The 21,379-nt window shown below is 36.5% G+C and overlaps 1 long non-coding RNA gene across 2 annotated transcripts in view; it reads left to right on the top strand.

Moving 5' to 3' along the window:
* Positions 1 to 21,379, top strand: part of LOC102039866 — a 119,317-nt gene that overhangs the window by 22,377 nt on the left and 75,561 nt on the right. Inside the window, exons 2-3 of one of the 2 annotated variants that reach the window (XR_004081649.1) lie at positions 6,655 to 6,888; positions 9,775 to 9,835. This is a non-coding gene — a long non-coding RNA (uncharacterized LOC102039866). Of the gene's footprint in view, positions 1 to 6,654; positions 6,889 to 9,774; positions 9,836 to 21,379 lie in introns of those variants that run through there. The other variant, XR_004081648.1, reaches the window with a different exon arrangement.

Raw genomic sequence — 21,379 nt, 5'->3', positions numbered from 1 at the left:
GTGGTAGTCCAAACTGAATGCGTCTCTCTGGATGAAGCTCAGCTGAACCAACCAGAGTGGAAAAACTGTCTTCCTTTAATCAGACACGATGCTCCAATTAACACAACCTAGAGCAGCGTTTGTCTTTTCTGTGACAGCATTGTCTTTATTGCTTGTTCAATATATTGTCCATTATTACTCCTACTCCTTTCGCTGGAGTTTTCTGATCTAACTAGTTTTATCTGTCACTTTGATCTTTCTACTCTTAGGTTATTCCACCATCTGCTTTAAGTTTCCATACAGCCACATATGCTTCCCATCTCCATACTTATTTGTATGTGGCTTTTCCTCATCTGAATCTTTGTCCTAGTGCCTTTAGCCATTGGAGTAATTTTGCTCTATCATCTGTAGGATAGACTTGTTCCAGTAGCTGAATTCTTTCATCAGCAATACCAAAGCCCCATCAGATGCTTATCTCCATAAAATCTCAACTATTCCTACTATGTATGTTGAGATTAAAGAATTACACACACATATATATAGGTGTGTTATTTCCTTGGAATATTTCATTGTTCATAGCTAATCAATGATGTATGAAAACAGCAAAGAGGCTAGAATATAATCATGTCAAAACAAATTTCCTTATTTGCATGGACTTGTGTATTTTGATGAGGAATCTCATTCCACCTTGACCATTAAATCAAATATTCAGCAATCTACTATGAACTTGAATTTCAAAACCTCATCTCAGAAACCTAGACAGGTGATGTTCCAGAACTGGGATATGCACGCATTCCAAACCCATCTGGGAGGCAGGCGGGAGGGAATGCAGCCACTTTTGAATTCCAGCCCTCTGACTTTGCAGGACGAGCTACTTCTAGGCTTGCTGGCATGAAAGCCTTGGGAGACTGTTTTGTGCTGGAACTGCTACAGTATTACTCTTTTGAAACCCAGATTCGGAGAGATGCATCTTAAGTTTTAGGGCTTCTTTTCCTTCACCAGTAAATGTGGAAGACTTCAGAGGCCCAGAATGGTCCAAGGAAATACACTTCAAATTAGATCTTTAACAGAACAATATTTGTCAGTTTTGGGGGCAAAATTCAGGTTCAGTATACTGATATTTTTCTTGGAATACATTGTTTCATTAGGAACTTTGTGCACACACTCAGAAAGACTTCTGAAATACCTTTGTTTATCTATACACATCTGAGTCTTTCCAGGGATTTTCATGGTGTTTTTGCTGCAGAGGAGAGCTCAAAACTTCTTTTTACTCTTACTTACCTTTTACTTCCTTTCTCTTTATTGTGCATGAAAGAATGCTCTTTGCTCTCACTAGGCTAATGAAGATTTATACTCTTTATTCATTTCCTTTTGCCTCCTAACATGAACCGGAACAGTTTGCCTTACTCAGGTTTCCAGAGGTATGTCTAACTCACTTGCTCAAAGTGCATTCCCAGGAGCAGACAAGAGCGCATTGTGCCTGCACGCAACCCACACCAGGGCCTTGGGCAGCGTGCCCAAACATGCCTGGCAGGGTCCTAACCACCTTCTTACATATTACTACCACCTAAGAATGCCCTGTGTGTTGTTTGGGCTCACGGGATCTAAAGTAACATTTTCTGCCCAGGCATTCACTGTGTGCAGTGTCCAGCCCCGGTGACACCCATAGGGCACCTCTCAGAGAAGGAGTTATTCCTCTTCTCAGGGTGAAAAGACATTGCCAGCACAGTCAGTCTAAGTAAGGCATTTTAGAGTGAGTAGTAGTACCCAAAATAAGAGAATTAACAATGTAATTATAAATATCTACACTTAAACATGTTAATATTTATAGCATTCATACATTTCTAGTGGAGGAGGATTACTTGGGAAAGAGAGAACTCTTTTTCTTTTTTTTTAATTTTTTTTTTTTCTCTTTTTCTTTCTCTTTTTTTATATCTTTTCAAAGGAGAAAAAGAGAAAACAAAGTCTGTCTTGCTATATTCTCACTCTGGAAGTACAAAGCAGTGCTGAGATTTCTGTAAGAAAATGTTGATAACTCCATATGGTAGAAAGTCCACGTAAACAATGACTTTGAACAGGCCACATGCCGAGATAGTGACACTAGGTTAGTGTAGCTATCCCCTCTAGCACAGCTGTAACTTATGCCAGCAATAAAGGCTTTCTGGCAGTGTGTTATTCCCCAATTCTGAAAGCAAAGAATTTTTATCAATAACAGTACTTTTAGATCAATATAGTTGCTTAAACATTAAAGCTTCTGCAGCGTAGCATTTAACAGCATAGTTAAAATTAAAACCATGAATGAACAGCCCATCTCAGACTGACATTATGTTATGAGCCGCTCCTAATACGGATCTGACCATTATTTTATGGCTGCCTATGCCAATAACATTGCCCGTAGGAATAAACTCTTTGCTTGCACAGTGGGTCTGTATTTCAGACCCAATTCTTACAAATGAGAGTGGGAGACAAACCCAATGTACTGAGTCATGGTAAAGATCTTTTCAAGTCTGAGGAAAGTGTAACTCGCAGCATAAATTACCGTACACAACATTTGCTTTTAGGCCAGTTAGCCAGTTACCACTTTGCAAGAATCATTCAAGTGCTCTTATCTCCTGTTCTAAAAGGCTTGCTTTGACGTGTTCAAACATTAACTGCTTGTTACAGGAAGACTTACTTTCCAGGAATACAAAGATTCAGTCTTTCATCAAACTGTTCGTAGCGGTACATTTACTCTCCCTGAAAAAATTGTTTCTGTTGATACAGTTCAACTACACTGAAGAAGAAGAAAAAGTTCAGTTCTGAGCAGATGGTTGGGATGACTGACTGCAAGTCAGGGCTAAGAAATTACTAAATATTGCTTGTGTTAAGAGCACTGTAATATCTCAATATATCTCTCTCATGATTCTTTAGCTCTTTTCTTTCTCCTCAAGAAAAATAAGAATTATGAACTATTTCAAAATGTTTTCTCTGTCTTTTTTTTTACCCATGCTTTTACTGTCTTATATTTGTCATAGCATTTTCCAGCAACAGGGACACCACAGAAAAGTTTTGTTCCATGATATGGGAAGCAGTTCTCCAGAAACAGGACCAAGATAGAAATTTCCCTCAAATTATGAGTATACAAGAAAAGGCTCTCAAGATCTCTTCATTCTCAAAAATTTCCTCTGACTGATTTTAGACAGCTAAAAGTTTAAGTCTCTATCAGTGTCATTACTGGAAATCTCATTCTTAATGTATTAGGACTGATGAATAAGGCATGGGACATTCCACAATATCCCAGCTGGGGGATTATGCAGCTGGACAAAATTATCCCCATTAGTTTAGTTTTTTAAATAATAAACCTTCTTGTTGTAGCTGAGAAGTAGAGACATTATAGGACATAAATAGGGATATAATAGGACAAAATAATTCCATAAAAATAATGTTTTAATTTTGAACAAATGTGCCTTTAGCCAGAATGTTTGTGAGACATCTTATGGTTACTGCAAAATGGGAATAGAAAGGGATTTTTGAATTCTGAAACACGATGATATAGAATAGAAAATCTGACTTTGAGTTGCTTCCACTCAGAGAAACACAACATGCAATGTGTTCTGCTCAAATTAACCAACAAAACAATATTGAATGCCAAAACTTGAATATCAAGCACTTGCAATGAAGTTCTCATAAATGTTACACCTTCATTCAGGGAATAATTCTGAATAATAAATCTAAGTCACAAACAGTTCTTGTACAATTTACAATCAGAAAAAGGAAATGAGGTTTGTCTAACAAATTATTTGGAGTGAATTATGCATCCAGCAGCTACCTTGAGTCCCTAATCTGTATCTTCTAAAATTTGCATGGGATGTCTCCTCTAAAGATTTTGCAACCTAATTACCTAGATCAGCCATTTCCCAGCTGAATTGTCTATGGCAGCATCAGTGTGCTTATGTATTCCTGGACAAGCCTGCTTTATACACCTTTTCCTCATGCCACTTCCACATTACCTTTCTAAGCAGATTTGTCACCTGTTCTGGGAGACACCATGGCCTCCATTTCCTTCAGTGACCTAAAATAATTAAGAGCTAAATCTCCTGTCTTCAAGGACTTTTTCATAATCTGAAATTTATGCACATGAGTAGCTTCATTGATTTTAGTAGGCCTATTCATGGGAGTACATTTAAGAAAACTTATTTGAAGTTTTGGGCTTTTAGGAGGTTTGTCTTCAAATGTTACACGCTTCCTAATTTATCAGTAAATAGATTGTTATTGCCTAGCTATGTCTGAAACACACACTGCAACCAAAGGAACTAGGAATTACGGATAATAAAGATCCTCAATAAAATTAATGGATTTTGCTAGCATTTATATAACTATTTTCAGCTAGATGTTTGTGATTTAGATGGAAAGTTATTGGATCAGAAAAAGACCTCACATGTTAGGATTTTCTTTTGCTTTTGAAGAGTACTTTGGGTCAGACACCCAAAAAAACCTCAGCATATCATTGCAGATTACAGAGGTGCTTGGTAGTAAATTTGGCTCTGAACATTAAAAAAAACTGTGTATTTTTTCAGCCATTTATGGAAGTAACATGGACACCTTGACAGGTATAAATGAGGATGGCTGTAATGCATTTCACTGCTTGTAACCTATGCAGACAGCGCTGGAGTGCGGCAGTCAGCTGAAGGAGCTCGCTTTTGGAAGGGAGAGGCGGAAGGAAAATCTAAATGGGTTAGCTGTTCAGAACAAGAAGCTTTTGATTTAAGAAATATTAAAAGTGAGTTCCTGGATTTCATTCCTGACCCACACCCAATTAATATATTTTCCATAACCAAGACACTGTATTTGCAGGATTTATTTAATATTAATGGAGATATTAAAGGGATAAACTAGTACTGGTAAGATGCTTTTAATTTTTTTCCCCCAGGTTTTGTTTCAAAAATATAGAAGCTACTTCTGACCTAATTGATCAAAACTGCTTTTCTTCAGGAAACAGTGCAAAATATCTTCTTTTCAAGGCAAATGAATTTGGGAATTGGTGTGAGAGAGAAAGGTAATATATGCTAGAAGAAGTGCCAGAATTTGAAAGGGAAATGAACCTCGAGCATAACATGCATTTTGATATTGCGCATACAACCATTCAGAACTTGCATTTCTTCATTTGGATGCATAAAACTGGTTTAAAATGTCTGTTACAAGCCTTTTCTTCCTGCTACTTTTCCAAATTTCCTCAAAAGAGTATTCTTCAAAGTTATCTTATGACTCTAAGAAATTCCACTTCTAGGAAATCTCACACAAAAGTAAGTTTGTTAATTAAATAATTTTACAAATTAAAGAAAAAATGTTCAGAAGAAATTATTTCTTTTTGCTAAGGTTTTTTGCAGAAGTGTCCAAGTACCTTATCCCAAATCTATGCAAACATTTTTTTTTTCAGCAGCAAAGTACATCAGTTCACTTGCTATGGTAATTATATAAATATTTTAATCACCAGAAAAGATACTACAAAAGGACTAGGCTTATCACAAGACAATAATTGTCACCTCTCTGTTAAAGTCTTTAATTGGAAGAAATTTTTCAGTAAAATAAAAAGCAGCAAAAATCACTACAGTATTACCTTACTGTGCATGCTTATGTTTCATAAACGAAAGGATTGCCTTTCACACACTTAAATTCTGCTTTAAAAAACCCCAAACTATTTACACAATATCTCCTCGTTCTTTAGATGAAGTACTGAACAAAGAGTACTGAGACCCCTCCCAAGAGGTTGACCTTTCCCCTGTGATCTAACCTCACTTTCCTCTCTTTTCTTCTTTTTAATAACTGCATGGACACCATTTACTGGATACAAGAGGAATAGCTTACATAAGGACACATAACCCAGGACTCATTTTAATATTCATGAGGTCATTGGCATTATTAAAGAAATTCAAGTAGGTAGTGAACACTGGATTGCGTTCCTCCACCATATATCTTTTATCTGGCTGTTAAAGTGAAGCATTACTAATGCAGTTTTAGCTTCTCCTTCTTTGGAATTAAACTCTTTGGTGGACATGTAATACATGCTCTAGATTCTCCAGTGTGTGTACCTACATTAACAACCACAACTATTTATAGTTGCTTCCAGGGTCCTAAAGAGATGAGAGTTCCCAGACTCAGCATGTTAGCTTTGAACTCACTGAAAGAAAGAAACAAATAATTTAGAAAGTCCTTCCCTCAAGTCAAAATCTAGAGGCTCATTTCCCACATCAGATTTTTTTTTCAAAACTTACTAGGAAAGGCCAGATTTAGATTTCAAAAACCACAAGGTAAAAAGGAACCTCTTATTGTTACTGGAGTTTTTTCTGTACAAACCTTGACATTTTCCAATTTTATCTCTCTACAAAACAAGAGATCATTTTAGGAATAAAAAATACAATTACTACATGAAAGGAAACGACATTCAAATGTTGTTAATTAAATGAGGGAGTGGATGTCAATGTTAATGTGTAGGTACATAAAAAGAACCTTATTTTGCAGATGTATGACAGGGCTCCCTGAAGAACACAAGTTTTTCTATATTAATTCCATGGTAGTTGAAAGCTACATAATCAAAAACACCTTCGAAGTTTGGCAGAAATTTAACATTGGCTGTTTAAAATAAAAGGTCTGTATGGAAAGTTCAGGTTTTTTTTCTGGGTTTTTTTATTCCCCTAGGGTGGTTGTGGTAGAGGAAATATTTTTATCCAGGCCTCAGGAAACAGTGGTCTGGCTGCAGCGGTGTGGATGGTTACATGGACAGAATTCACTCAGGGCAAAGCCTGCCATCACTTACATCTGCCCCCAAACTCCTGGCCTGCAAGAGCTAATGTCATTATCCACCTGGAAATATCCAGTGAGGAAGGGCTGGGGAAGCTGCTACCCTGAAACCACCCTTCAAGCTCAAGTGAGGTGAGTCACAAATGTACAAGGTATTGGTGTGGATAAGGAGAATCCTACTGACTTATATTTAAAACAAAAAAAAATCCATGAGAGGCCATCACATACCTAGTAAAAATGGACTAAAATGACTAGAAACACAATTTTCTGATTAAGTCTTTGTGCCTTTCAAGTGAATACTTACAGCAGAGGCAATGTGACATCCTGAAGCTTGCAAAAATTCTGCAGATGTTCTGAAGGTAGTTTTGCCAATTTTCATTCCTCTTTTCAGGACTTTACAGGCATTTCAGCTTGCCCCTTCTAATACATGAAAAAGTCCATTTCCTATTCCAGACCTGAAAATTGTGTACATAAATCTGTAGGTCTATCTGAGTTCTTCTGCTGTAAGGCTGAGCGCCTTACAACCTGGTTGTCTTTTTCTTGGCTTTTTTAGAAATTATGGAATGAAAATGTTGACATCAGCTGTCAGGTTTAAAGCACGCACAGCTTCTTAATTCCCAAAGGATCTTCCACATATAAAGTTCACTTATCATTTATGAGTTTAATCAACACTGATAACCAGTCAGATAACACTGATAACACAAGCAGACAAGTATCTATACTGATGGATTTCATTTATGAAAATACTCTTTTAATCTATTATATTTCATCTTTTCTCTGTGTATTCCATTTTTAAGATACTTCCCATCACGTTACAGTTTAATTTTCTCTGCAGCCCAATTTTTAATTTGGCATTTTATCTACAAGAAACCCCTAGCTTCCAAGCTTAACAGCAATAAACATTGCTCCATCTTCCACTTTCTTCACCATAAAATATGACAAAATATACCTTATTTTCTTTGTGTGTTGGAGGCTGTCCTGTGCTTGTAGGTGCAGCATTTTTTTAATTTTCGATTAATTTTGTCAGCAATTATCTCTTAGCAAAGTCATACATATTTGGAACTACAAGAATCTCAGAGGAAAACCTCACGGCAGGGCAGAAATAAATTTTGGGGGGGGGGGTGAAGGGTATGGGGAGAGGGGAGAAAAACTGTTAAAAGATTACAGCTGATATCAGGCATAATTTTTACAACTGGCCAACACATTGAATTATTAATTCCATACAACTCAATTTAAAAACAATATAGTGCGTTAAGAACAGATGATAAAATAGGCTGTATTCTGGTTTACCTCTTTATTTTCCAAACCAAAGTATTCCCACTAAGGAATAACTTGTATCTGGCAAATTGCCTGGTTTTAACATGCGATGTTTTGCTGGTGGAAGCTGAGATTTCACTGTAGTCATGATGGATTAGCAGCAACTTTGGTAGCACTATTGGTAGACCAGCAAGAGTCCAAGACTCAGATTTCTATTTTACATTCACCTTGCTTCAGACTTCATTTTTCTTTCTTCAGATATTTTAGGCTCAGCAATATCCAACAAAGAGTCCAGGGAGATAATCTTGTTTTGTATACATTGAAAAAATTCTGGTAGTCTTTCCTTTGAAGAATTCCAAGCATTCTGTTCTTGAGAGCAAAGTTTTAAAAGGATTCATAGGATTGATATAAATCTAAACCCATTCTAAATTGGACAAGTGAAGAATTTCTGGGAAAATGTTTTCAACTGAGGTTTCACAGTATTACAGACCTGTGTATTTTTAAAGGGTCTTCAGGAGGTCTCTGGTTCAACCTTTACTAAGAACAAATTCAACATCAAATTCTGAAGCCAGGTTGCTCAGGACTTTGTCCTGTGAGGTCTTGAAAATCTCAAAGAGTGGATTTCATGATCTCTCTGGGAAATCCACTCTAGTATTTATTTTCTTCAGTTAAAAACCTTTTTTCTTACATCCAGTCCGAATACCTCCCTTTCCATCTAAGCCCACTATCGGTTGTTCTCTAGCCATGCACCTCAGTGATAGAATTATCTCTACCATCTGAGTAGCCTACTCATAAATGTTGGAAGTTGGCTCTGAGGTCCCCCTGCAGCCACCAGACCAGGCTGAACAAAACCCAGCTGCCAAAGATATTCATTCTTTATGGGAAACGTGCTGTTAGTCCCTGGACTACACTAATTTATGTATTTCTTGCTTTGGGTTCCCAAAACCAGACACAGTTTCTGGATGTGATGATACAATAGGAGGATAATCATTCCCTCAACATACCACACACACCCTTCCCACTAAGCTGGGAACTGGAGTGGGTATTTAGGAAATAGGAAGCCCTCACCCTCTGAGGTAGGGAGTCAGGCAACAGGCATAGTCAGCAAAACCAGGACAGAAAAGGTGTAAAAAAAAAGCCAACTGGGGATCTTCACAGGTAGAACAGAGATGAGAACAGTTTAAGGATGTCTAAGCCCAAGTGAAAATTCTGAGATGAGACTGTTACTGTGAGCAGTGAATCTCATGCTGAATTGACAAAAGATTTCACTACAGTGAGCGAAAATGGGGCTGAGTTAAAGGACCACTTATGAGAAAGACATTGAACTGAGAAGGCTGTAGGAGATTGGAATTTAGAGGGCATCAAGGTTTGGGAAAATGCAAGGTGACATCTGTAAAAATAAATAATATGTGAATACATAATCAAATGCAAAACATTATGCATATTTAAAAGGCAATTTTTTTTGAGTTCTTGACTATGTCATTAGAGCTTTTGGTTGTGTGTAACGTGTATCATTAAAGTCTATTTTTTATTTGCATCATATAATATGCTGTTATAAGCATTTGAATTTGAACTCCGACTAAAACTAAGAGTAGCCTATTTCCCCATCCACCTTAGTTTTATTGACAAATAACAGAACATCAGCAGAGTTCTCTGAAGGAAACTCATAACCACAGAGGTTCAGCCTTTGCTCTTTTTTTTTAAACTGAGATTTTCATTTAAAGGCAACACTAAAATTTTCTACTTTTCAATTCCCCCCAGCTGGAATCAAGAGTCATAATCTCTGGCTTCTTGAAGAGCAAAACTTGTTTAAACCATCCACGAAGGTTACTATTTTGTGCACATGAGTAATGCAGCCTCTGTAAGTTGAACATGATGTTATCTCTAGAAAAATTATGCATAAGATTTATCTTCAAAGATATTTCTGAACTTAACTTACGCATATCTTTGCACTTAAATTTGATTTGATAACCTGCAGAACAGATCTAATTTGTTTGTGATTTTCTGAGCTGGAACCATACTAGAGAGTAATCTTTACTAACTACACATTGGTAAAAGTTGTAGTAAGCTTATTAGCACCATCCACAATTCCTCAGCAAGAGAGAAAGGGAGACAAGAAAAGGCTGAGACAAGAAGTAAAAAAAAAAGAATGGATATGGAAAGGGATAAGAAAAGGGGAAAAGAAAGGGAAAAGGAACACAGAAATCTAAAATATCATCATAAATCGATCAAAGAGGTCTTTGAATATTATAAAGAGTGTTGAAATACAGTAACAAAATAAGGAATAAGCATGCAACCACAATTCAGCTTTCTTTGAAGGCTGCATAAACAGTCTGGGTGTTGAGAAGTCAGGATGCTGATTCTTAACTAATTTATTTCTTTTTTAAAAATGCCATGTGCATGTTTAAAACATTAATTTCCTATGATTGTATCAAAACTCTACATACTTCAGTTAAAAGTGTGCCATCTTGCAGAACTTGTAAATTCACAACTTCATGCTTCCAGTCTCTCCTGTCTGACTCTGGCTGCTTAGCTGGATTCATCTCTTGCAAGGTGTCACTGGAATGAGGATCCCAAGCAGCACAACCAGGATCACCAATGGAAGGAACCAGGATGAATCCTGGAATATGTAGACCAGGCAGAAACAGTGTCCTGGAGCGAAGATTGGAAGCCTGGAGGACTGACCTGTCATTGATATGAGGCCACATGTCAGTATTTCCACAGAGAAATATTTTCTTTCTCAAATGAAATATTTTGGGCGTTGATTTTTTTTCATCAAATTGTCAACATTTCACACACATAATGTCAATTTTTCAGCCATTCTACAGTAAATTGCACCCGATACAAATGTATGTGTATCTCCTCTATTTTTCCATACTAGCTGTTTTTTCAATAAGAAATTATGGAAAAAAGTCAAGATATGTCAGGATCTATAGGCTCTAATAGTGGGATTCATCCAACAAAGTACAAAAATCTATAACTGAGACATCTACATCTGAATTTGTCACTCTGGACCCTTTTCATAATCAATAGAGAGAAATAGGCACTTTTAGGGTATGATTCATCTCATCCCAAAGTAGATGGCTAAAATAGGTCAGCTGAATCATGTTTTAAAAGCATCTCTTTCTCTCCATTGGCATTAGAGGGAATCTATGATGACAACTTCAGACACTGACAGCTGAAGTTAAATAAAATTACTTATGCCTTAAGAGTCCATAGAACTGTTATTCATAAACTTGTCCCTTTGCACCATAATTTCACCTGTTCATTTTCTTTGTTTCCAAATATATGATTACTTTTTCTTCTCCCTTTTGTCCCTGTTAAACCAGTCTTATCTTCATTTTTTTCCTACCTACACTGCCTTGCACATCCTTTTTCTATTCCCCTCACCATCAAAAAAAAGGGTTTTAAGCCAAAATTTCAAGCCAAAATCTTAGATAAATAAGTGCATGCCATATTACCAAAACTATTCTGAAGAAGTGACTGCCTACTTTTCCTGTTAGTGTCATCATTTCCTGTGGTCTTTCTAACTACAATCCCAGTAACCAAATTATTTACACCAGTTGCCTGATATAGGAGGCCAGGATCAGAGAAAATATTCTCCTGTTTTGTTTCCCTACCGGGACTATGTAGCACCCTTTAACAAAGGATGTCATTTAACATAATAATGAATTTCCAATTTCTTTGTACCTATCTTTGGATGCCACAAATTACAAAACTGTTCTCTTTGATGCCCTTGCTCACATATGGAGCAAGGATTTTCCAGTAATTGCAGTGGCTTGGGAGTGAAGATTGCAAACATATTGTCTTATAATTAATGAAGTTAATAGGTATTATAGTCAACACAACTTTCCTGCATTTTGCCATGCTATGATCCTAGAAGTACATGCTAGAGACATTGATATCTCTTTTGAGCTCCTCTGGAAATGAAGCGTGAATGAAAGTGTAAACAGTGGTTACAGACCTTTTCCATTAATTTCTCCAACGTGGAGCAGCATTGCCTTAGCAGCATACTGAAAGAAAGCAAACAGCAATAAATCTGACTTCCCTCTGGGTAAACCCTGCAAAGGAATATGAAAGAGTGAGGGATGGGGTATGAATTTCACTTCAATGCACCAATAATCTGATTGGACTAAATCTGGGGTGGAAGACTCAGATTAACTCCCAGCTACATACTGCAGGTTTTCAAATTTTCATAGTGCAAGAAGCAAAGAGGAACTCTTAGATCATATAATCTACTTTCTTCTTGATCAGAGACACTTATCTTTCACACAGTTATCCCTACTTTGAGCCAAATAGTTTCTCTGCAGCTAAGGTATATCTTCCTGAGAGTTATCTAATCTTGATTTGAAGATCTCAGGAGATGGAAAATCCACCACTTCCCTCTATAATGTGTTCTGATAGCTAATAGCTATCAGCATTAAAAGTGTGTGCCTTATTTCCAATTTGAATTCATCTGGCTTCAGGCTCCAGCCTTTGGTTCCTATTATGCCTTCCTCCACTAGATTACAGAGTCCTTTCATATCCATTATTTTCTGCCTCAGAAGGTATATATGCCATAAGCAAGTCCCCTCTCAATCTTCTGTTTCATAAACAGAAAGATCCAAATTTCTCACCAGAAGGCATTTCTCCCATTTTTGAAACATTTCTGTATTTCCTGTCTACCCTTTCCAGCAGCTTCATTGAGTCTTTCTGAAAATGAGGACTGCAGAGTTGAGGCAAGGCTCCAGAACTGTCCTCCCCAAGTTATAACAGGAAGAGCAAGTCTCCTGTCCCTCAGTGATCATTCAGCAATCATGTTGGGGATTTTCTACATCACCCCATTCTGAGACATTGTTTGGCTGCTTATCTAGTATGAATCCTCTGTTGTTTCAGCCAATCTTTTCAGTCATTCAGTTCTGTGGTTTTCATTCTCACTTCTAGAAATGCAAGTAAGGATTGGATTGTATTAAAGTATCCAATTTTTAATAACTTAGTTTACTAAGCATTCTTTTCCACGTCCACAGTGTTCTCTTTTTTTCTTACCGCTGACTTATCCATAATTTCTTCCAGGAGTAATGTTATTCTGACTTCTGGACTGTTAACAAAATGCTTGCAATTATTCCTCTAGTACTAGTTCCTGAGAAATCAGAGGAGAAACGTCCCATGTTAGCTTTGCAATGTTTTGCATAAGAGTAGCAGCAGGGAAAGGGATCTGGCAAGTAATATTGACTCGTTACCTTCTATAGCATTCATTATGTGTTAGGACTCGTTCTAACACTCTAGAATTACCATCATTGCGCTGAACATTTCTCCAGCTGCTCATAGAAATTCTTAAGTGCTGGTTATCCAATACTGTGGATTTCAGAATGTTAATATTTTTTGTTGTTGTTGTTGTTCAACACCCTTTTGGATTACTAATGGGAAATCCTCTTCATTATCTTTATATGATACAAGTAGGCCTGAACTTTTTTTTACCTTGAATTGTTAAGTCACCTAAAGACATTAGTTTTGATGCATGTAAAAGTATGCAGAATTTAAATGTCATGCCCAAACCATAAAGTAGTCTGATTTCTTTAACTTTTAGGTATATATATATATGTATGTATCACCCGTGAGCTGGGGAAGGAAAGCTCAAATCTCCCTCTTCTTGAATGGGAATATATAAGGTTCCTGTTCTCTTGTCTCATAGACAATGGTGTAAGCACTGAGATAAAGTGATTTTTACTGAATGAATTCTGAAGATTCACCAGATTTTCTAAGTACCTAGATACATATTTGTCTATTAAAAGCAAAAACAAATGCTGTTTAAAATTTTGGGGGGGTTTTGTGCTGAAAATATAAAGAAAAAAATACATCTGTTCATATTAGCCTGAAATTAAATATAACCCTTATCAAAGAACAAAATATCAATTATACATAAAATATACCTAAACATTTAATTTTACTTTATCAGATTCAAACCGGAAGTGTTTATTAAGTCTGCATTTTCAATATCATACTGAAAAATGTTTCCTCTTCAACTTTCTGAAAGTTCTGCAATACATGTAGATTATTTTTTGGCAAAAATTAAAAATGCCATCTTGTTTATACCTATGTTTTTAATACATTTTGATTGGTTCCTCCAGCCACTTATATTAATTTTCTGCAATTCATGGGTTCAAATGGGATATACATAGCTTAGGTCCATATTACATTTGTCAACACAAAGCCTTCAGTTAGTAAAGTCATTTTGTATCAACCATCTATTCCAACCAAAGACGGTACCTGCCCTGCCCATGAGCTGGAGCTCCCTCTGTCAGTGCAGCTCATTGGCCTAGCAGAATTAGGTCCCAATGCCTCCATGATCCACAAAAGCAAAACCTTCATCTTCAAAAGTATTGTGCAGCCAAAGTTTCAAGATGAGTGTTCTCTGTCTTTTGCTCTTGCTTTTGGGGTCAGAAAGATTTCCCAGAAGATCATGTTTATTACCTTCTTCACAACTGTCCTACCATCCTTTCACCTGCCATTTCAATTTTTTCTGGTGAATACAAAATTTATTGATTTTGTTCATAAAGATTCCCAGTTGTGATATGGTTAACTTATGGTTTGCTCTTCAGCAAAATAATTGTGAAATGTCTGGAGATGATCTGAGGCAATATGCAGCAGTGTTCCTGGTCTGTGACTATAACAGTAATTAGAAGAGATTCAGGAAGTTGTCTCTTCCCCAGACTCCAATGATGCCAGTTGGTGAGGTCTACACTGCTTATAGCTTTTCCTTTTTTTGGGGGTGCAGATTTGTTTTTGAATCACCTTCAAACACGGTATGCAACCACTAAGCCATGCAGACCTTCAACAGGATATTTTCTGGACCACAAAACCGCATCCATGTTGCGCCTAACAATTAGCACATAATCATAATTCATTCAAGTTGGCCAACATACCTAGAAGCTTCCTATTTATTTAGATACCTAATCTCCCCTTTTACAGGGTGTTAATTTAGACAACTCAAAATTCATACCTTAAATGTCTTTGCTGGATCACTTTTGGGTTTTTTTTGATCACCTATGGCTTAGACTCTGTAGCACCCCCTTCTATCCAGGGTCAGGCTTATCTGAGTGTCATTACTGAGCTCCATTTCTTCAGTGGCAGGAGAAGAGTTTACACCTGATAGGATTCAACTTCAGATTATACTTAGAATGGGAGACTTCCATTTGGGAGCCTGTCAAAAGCACACAAATTTGAGCCACCACATTTATGGCTGAGATGAACTCCTGGGGTAAGGAGGAAGCATCCCGCAAGGTCAATGACTCAGAGCCTGGCTGAAGTGTCCTGCCAAGCATTGCCACCCAGCACTGCCCCAGGGACATTTCCTAAACTACCTGGGAGCTCCCCAATCCAGCTGTCTGAAGATAGACATCATTTCCATTTTGTGGGGAAAACAAACAAACAATAAAAAGGCAACTAACATGCAGTTCAAAGACCTTTTATCCTGGAATGGCTGCACATTCAGACACTGACAGTTTCCTCTGAATCATGCTGTACTACAGCCCCAGACAGAAGAGTGGATTAAATAATATTGACTATCAGTGCCTATTCAAATGCCCATTTTAACTTAAATAAATACTGCCAGTACCAAAGGACAATATTTAGGCTAGAAAAATCTCACCTGTCTCTATTATGTAATGTAATGTAAGTGCATATACTTAACTAAAATGGTTACATACTGCCTTGCTTCTTATGACATTTATCACAAAAAGCTACTCAGGGCAGTCCAGTACTGTGTTAGGGAAATGAGAGGAGCACTTATTCCTTCACATTAGTTAACATGTCAAAAGCTTTTTATCTCAAAGATATTAAAGGGTAAGAACAGTGTGTTTCAACTTCTAAATTGTCAGACATCAAAGATTTTGGAGAACTTCTTTTTTAAATTGACAGTTGTCATTTAATATACAGTATGATCCAAAGCATATTATTTCTGAATGTTACCAGGGAGATTTCATTGGCTTTTGTGACATTTCCAGTCTTTGGTATAATTGGTTAACAGCTTTCTTAACTTAATATCTTTTAAGAAATAGTGTACCTGGTGGTCTGGGGTATCACATCTACTGTTTTCTCTTTTCTTTGTTGTCCAAAAATGTTACCGTAATGATAAAAAGTGACATTATTTTAAAAGATAAGAAACACCCAAATTATTTTCTGTCTGACCTTTACAGTTACCAGAACAAGCGGCTTCTGTTAGCAAAATAGTTCAAGCTTTTTATTACAAAGGATATTTGGCAGTATTCCATAAGAAAAAAAATACATGCAGTTCTTGTCAAGGGAAGTCATTAAGCCCTCTCTCCTTATGCCATGCTAACATTTTAACAAAAATAAAATCCTGGGTATTTTAAGATAGAAGAGGAAGTTGACTGTGAGAGGCAGGGATATTTCACATAACGCTCTTTATGAGGGTACTAATGCAGTTTTATGTCTTTGACTGCACCACTTTGAAGCAAATATGGTGGGTTTACCCAAGAGTTCAAGGAGATTTTGGTGACCTTCATTTCCCAGCTACACATTTATGCACTGAGAATTTTCTTCTTCACCCTGGTCTGTTTTGTTATTAGAATGATGTTCCTTCTTTAGGGGTGGCTGGGATGTAAGACAGATAAATGGCTCAATGGCTCAATATGTCTAAATTGTTATATTTATCATTTTTAAAATAATTATGGCTACTCCTCATACTTCTGTTTTTCCCAGGTAAAAGCTTACAAATCAAATTAGCTCCACTCCATACCTCTTATTTTGGATTTTACAGGTTTCCACAGAATTTGAGAGGTGGAAGTGCTTGAGATTTCAAAGTTGCATCCAGTACAGATCCTTTTAACTGCTGTTGTTGTTGCTCTGGTTCTTCAGCCCAAATAAGGATGATATATGTCTTGCTTTCAGCTCACATGGCAAAAATATGACACTGTTGTCACTGATGCTTAAGAAAAACTCTCTGAGTCACATTACAACGGCAAAAAAAGTTAGAACAAAGCCTTCTTTTTTGTTGAAAGAGTTTGCTGGTTTGCTGTTTTTTGCTCAGCTGGTGGTACTGAAGATAGCCTGCAAATGGATGAAATATATTTTAGGTGCATGAAAGCAAAACAAATTTTGAAAACATAACATTCCTTTAGGAAAATAATTGGAGGCAGCTATAGTCATTAGCTCTGGAATATGTAATTCTTCCCATGATTCTTAATATAAATTGAATGCTGTTGCATGGCACAGTATTAAAGAATATATGGGTTAAATATCTTCCTGCTTAAAGATGAGTGGTGTAAACCCTGAAAAATTACAGTATATGCAAATGAACATAAAGGACTGACTATACTGACCATTTCTTTGTGTTTGGGGGATAGATTTCTGCATGGCATAATATTTCCACTTGCATTGGTTTCCTGGCATGAAAATGTTTATTGCACTCATTAGCTAAGAGGATGTCGGCACTGGTCCAATGAACACAGATCTGCCTTCTGATTTCAGCCATTAAATTGCAATGGGATTCATAGGCTTAACATTGTGGGTGTGAGAATAATAAAATGGAACTCCATCTTTAGCCCAGTTACCATGGATGCAGTTAAAGGTCATAGTGGCAGCTGCTAACTAGTTGCCTTTTTAGCTGTATTTCCCCTCCTGCTATGTGTTTTTGTGTACCTTAGTTTCTGCAGGTCTGCCTTAGAGCAATTCCACTTTCTTAACTTGGCATATAGGGTGTCTTCCTCAACATGATCGCTGCATTCCCATAAATATGCTTGTTATGGGCATCCCTTTATTGAATTATTTGTGATTTAATGAAAAATGAATGCAAAGGCCTTAGCAAAAAACCAGAAATGCAGCCTGCTCAGCACACTGAATTATTTCTATTTTCTGCACTCTGCTTCACATTCCTAGCTGGGGGTGGGGGGAAGGAAAGAAAAAAGTCCTGTAATAGTGAATTCCCTTCTCCATTAAAACTCATAATGGGTTCAGGCACTAAGGCATTCACAATGTGGAACATCAACTACTACTTCTCCATTTGGCCCAAAGTCCTAGGAGTTAATTCCCTGTACTGCATGAAGTGTCAGAGTAATTACTGCTGATCAGTCCTATTTCTCAGCATTCTGTCCTGCTTTGAGAGGCACCCTGTTTATTGATGCACCGCCACCTCATCACAGTGCTTTCATTCAGGCAAGCTGCTTAATCGAAAGGGCTTGGACAATGCAGGATTTTCAAAGAGAAGAAGTGGAAAAAAAAATTAAAAGTAGCCAAGTAAAATAAAGTGAATGGTAAAGAAACCTGAAAGCTCTACAAAATACTTCCTTATGTCAACACTTCATTTCAATAGATTTTAAACTCTTATTCATTTCCAAAAGAAGGTACTGTGAGTCTTTTCTGAGGTGACTCAACTATGTGATCACATCTTTTGAAGATTTTTCAGAACACGGTGCTGGAAGCCCTCCTTGAGGAGCATTTATCAGGTTTTTTCTGTTTATATACAGGCAATGACTGTGTCAACCTTATGAACCACAATGCAAAGAAATTTTTTTTTAAGTTTTTGCCTCTCCGTTTTAGAGATACATTTATACAACTTGTCATTTTCTGAAAATAAATTAAGTACTCTTTGAGCCAAGTTATTTCAGTTCCACACAAGGGTGGCTTCTGGTTATATTTGGCAGGATGCCACTTTATTCATTTTTATTTCAAACACTATGTGAATCTTTTAATTCAAATATAGTATAAAAGTAATGGCTATAAAGCCTACACTGTGGCTTATTCATGCACTTCCTCTCCTTACACTTCTGTGAACCTTAGAGAGTGGCAGAAAGTTATACTGAATTCATTTCAGCTTAAATACTATCATGCTTTGTGTGTTTGTTAGAGAGAGAGAGAAGATAGAGTTATTTGGGCTAGCATTTTCATTAGGACTCAGTGCTCTCCTTGATTAAGTTGCTTTTGGGCACTTGTACATCTGGGGTTACCAAGACTGTAGTAATTTTCCAGCTGATCCTATTTTGACTGGAGTGAAATATACTGCACCACAGAAGATGAAGCAAGCAGGTAATGGCAAACATAAATATAACCAAACCAGTTATCTAACTGTGTGCTGAGATTCTTTTAATGACATCACTCCCCTCTGTGGCATTGCTTCATTAAAAAGTAATTTTTCGTAACTTGTTCAGCAGTGCTGTTGAAAATAACAGAATAAGACTGCTACAACTATTCCAGTGTCCTGTTTTACTGTTTCCTCCACCATACTTTAAATCAGAGAATTTCTTCTTGTGCCTTGTTTACTGTTGATATTTTCTGGCTGATTGGATAGGAATGACATTTTGACAATTTACTGTAGCAGTAAGCACTGTAAAAACAAAAGGTGCTGATGAAAACTCAGAACCCATTATTATGTAAATTATGGCTGACTAACACAGATTCCATCTCCCAGTCACCATCATTGAGACCAGTTTTACTCAATGATAATAATTTTCATGATTGCAGTCTTCAGAGAGATCAGAAATATGCTCTAGCTGTTGCATTTATCTGCAGCGGGTACTTGACCCTTAATTAAATTCTGAAACTTTTTTATATAATAAGGTAAAATACAGCTGACACTTCTATTCAAACAAAGAGCATCAAACATAGTTCTACCAAATAAGATAAAGGTATTTCAAACTTACCTTCTTGTAATGCTAGCAAACACGAAGACAACAACTTCATTTGAAAGAGAGCTTAAAGTTTAAAATGGAAAAAAAAGAAGGGAAAACATTCTGTTGGGCAATTTAAATGTTGCAGTTCAGTGCTGTGTCTGCTAAATGTTGGGCTTGCTCTGCAGAATGGTCTTGAACTTTACATTAAAATATGCATGACAGGTAAAAAACGAATGAGCTTTGAGTACATAAATGATGTTTGCTCCCCTATATTATTGCATTAGTAAATGCAGAAAGATTATAAGGTAAATTAATGTTATTCAATGTTCATTACTATCTTTCATATAACGGTAGTCTCCAAAATCTTGAAAACTGTTCTTTGTAAAACTATTCCTCCTAAAATCAACTTAGTAGCAACTCAAGGTTTTGCACTACTGAGCTACTGTTCTGCTGCTAACTGAAATAAAAATTATTAAATATTGCACAAGCACTTAATATGACATATGTTTATATATATATATTTAGAAGATAAGACTGGGGGAAAGGGGTACACTGTAGACAAAAAGGAATTGAGGCTTTTCATTTAATATTTACATAATTTAAGACAGCCCTGTAAGCTTTTGGTATTTCTTTCCTCTCTCTCCTCCCCATTCCAGTTTTTCCCCCTCCTTCCCACTCTCCTCATTCGTTTTTTACACGAGAAAATGACCATTTCAGGTAAGCAGCAACAGTCCAAGTAAGCAGCAACAGTCAAACTAAAAAGGTAGGATATTATAAAAATGGAGATTCAGTATTTCTTTAGACATAGCACTTTGCTAAACTGTCAGTTCATAGAGCCAATGAGCTAAGAAAAGTAATTACTTAAGTGGATTTCATGAAGAGTAGAAAGATGATTGTGCCACATTAAATAACAATTGTATTCTTAATGATGTGTTGGACTATAATACAAACATCCTTCTGCCATTATATGCACTACAATATACCTTTCTAATTACTCTGGTGGCTTCCTCTTCCTTTATTAAGATGCTATGCATTCAGAGACTATGTGAGCATTATATGAGCTTTTTCTTTTTTTAAATTACAGTGAATGCAGCTGCATGGTCATTGATAAATTGGTTATAAATTACTGACACGTTATATGTGAATGTAATCATTGTTTTTTACATTTTATTGTCTTCATAAAATATAATTTCTCTTAAATGAGATGTAATGAAATTCCAAAAAATTACTTTTCTGAGTTTTTTTTGGCATTTCTAGATATGTAAGGAGCATAGTAATATAAGCCCAGATAATTAATAAGGCAGATTTGAGAAAATATGTCAGACCTATGAAACAAAACTAGAATAGGGTAGATAATTTGATATTATTAATTTCAGTTATTTCTTGCTTATAGCCTCTGACCCCTTGGGCATCCTTGGGCTTCCTGTCAGTGGTCCCCAAAAAAGCTATTTTATCATCTGCAAGTTTAAATACATTGCAAGGGCATTCCTTTCCACTAAAAACATTTTTAGATTGTCTCAAAATACAAAAAGTTTGAAAACTACTTCTCCATTTCATTGCTTATATTCTGACTCATTGCTTTTATTCTTATACCCTTAGAGATGGAAACCCTATACTCTTTAGCATAGCCTTCTATATCAGTATGGTTTCTATGATTTCTAGAGTTACTTTTGTGCACTGTCTGATCACTCATTAGACTGGATTTCCTAACATTTTGTCAGCACACAGAATACTTGGTTAAAATTTACACACATTAATAG

The sequence above is a fragment of the Geospiza fortis genome, unplaced genomic scaffold (genome assembly GCF_000277835.1).
Source record: "Geospiza fortis unplaced genomic scaffold, GeoFor_1.0 scaffold192, whole genome shotgun sequence".
Taxonomy (NCBI): Eukaryota; Metazoa; Chordata; class Aves; order Passeriformes; family Thraupidae; genus Geospiza; species Geospiza fortis.
Note: the sequence above shows the minus strand (reverse complement) of the source record. Positions and strands in the feature narration are given on the sequence as shown.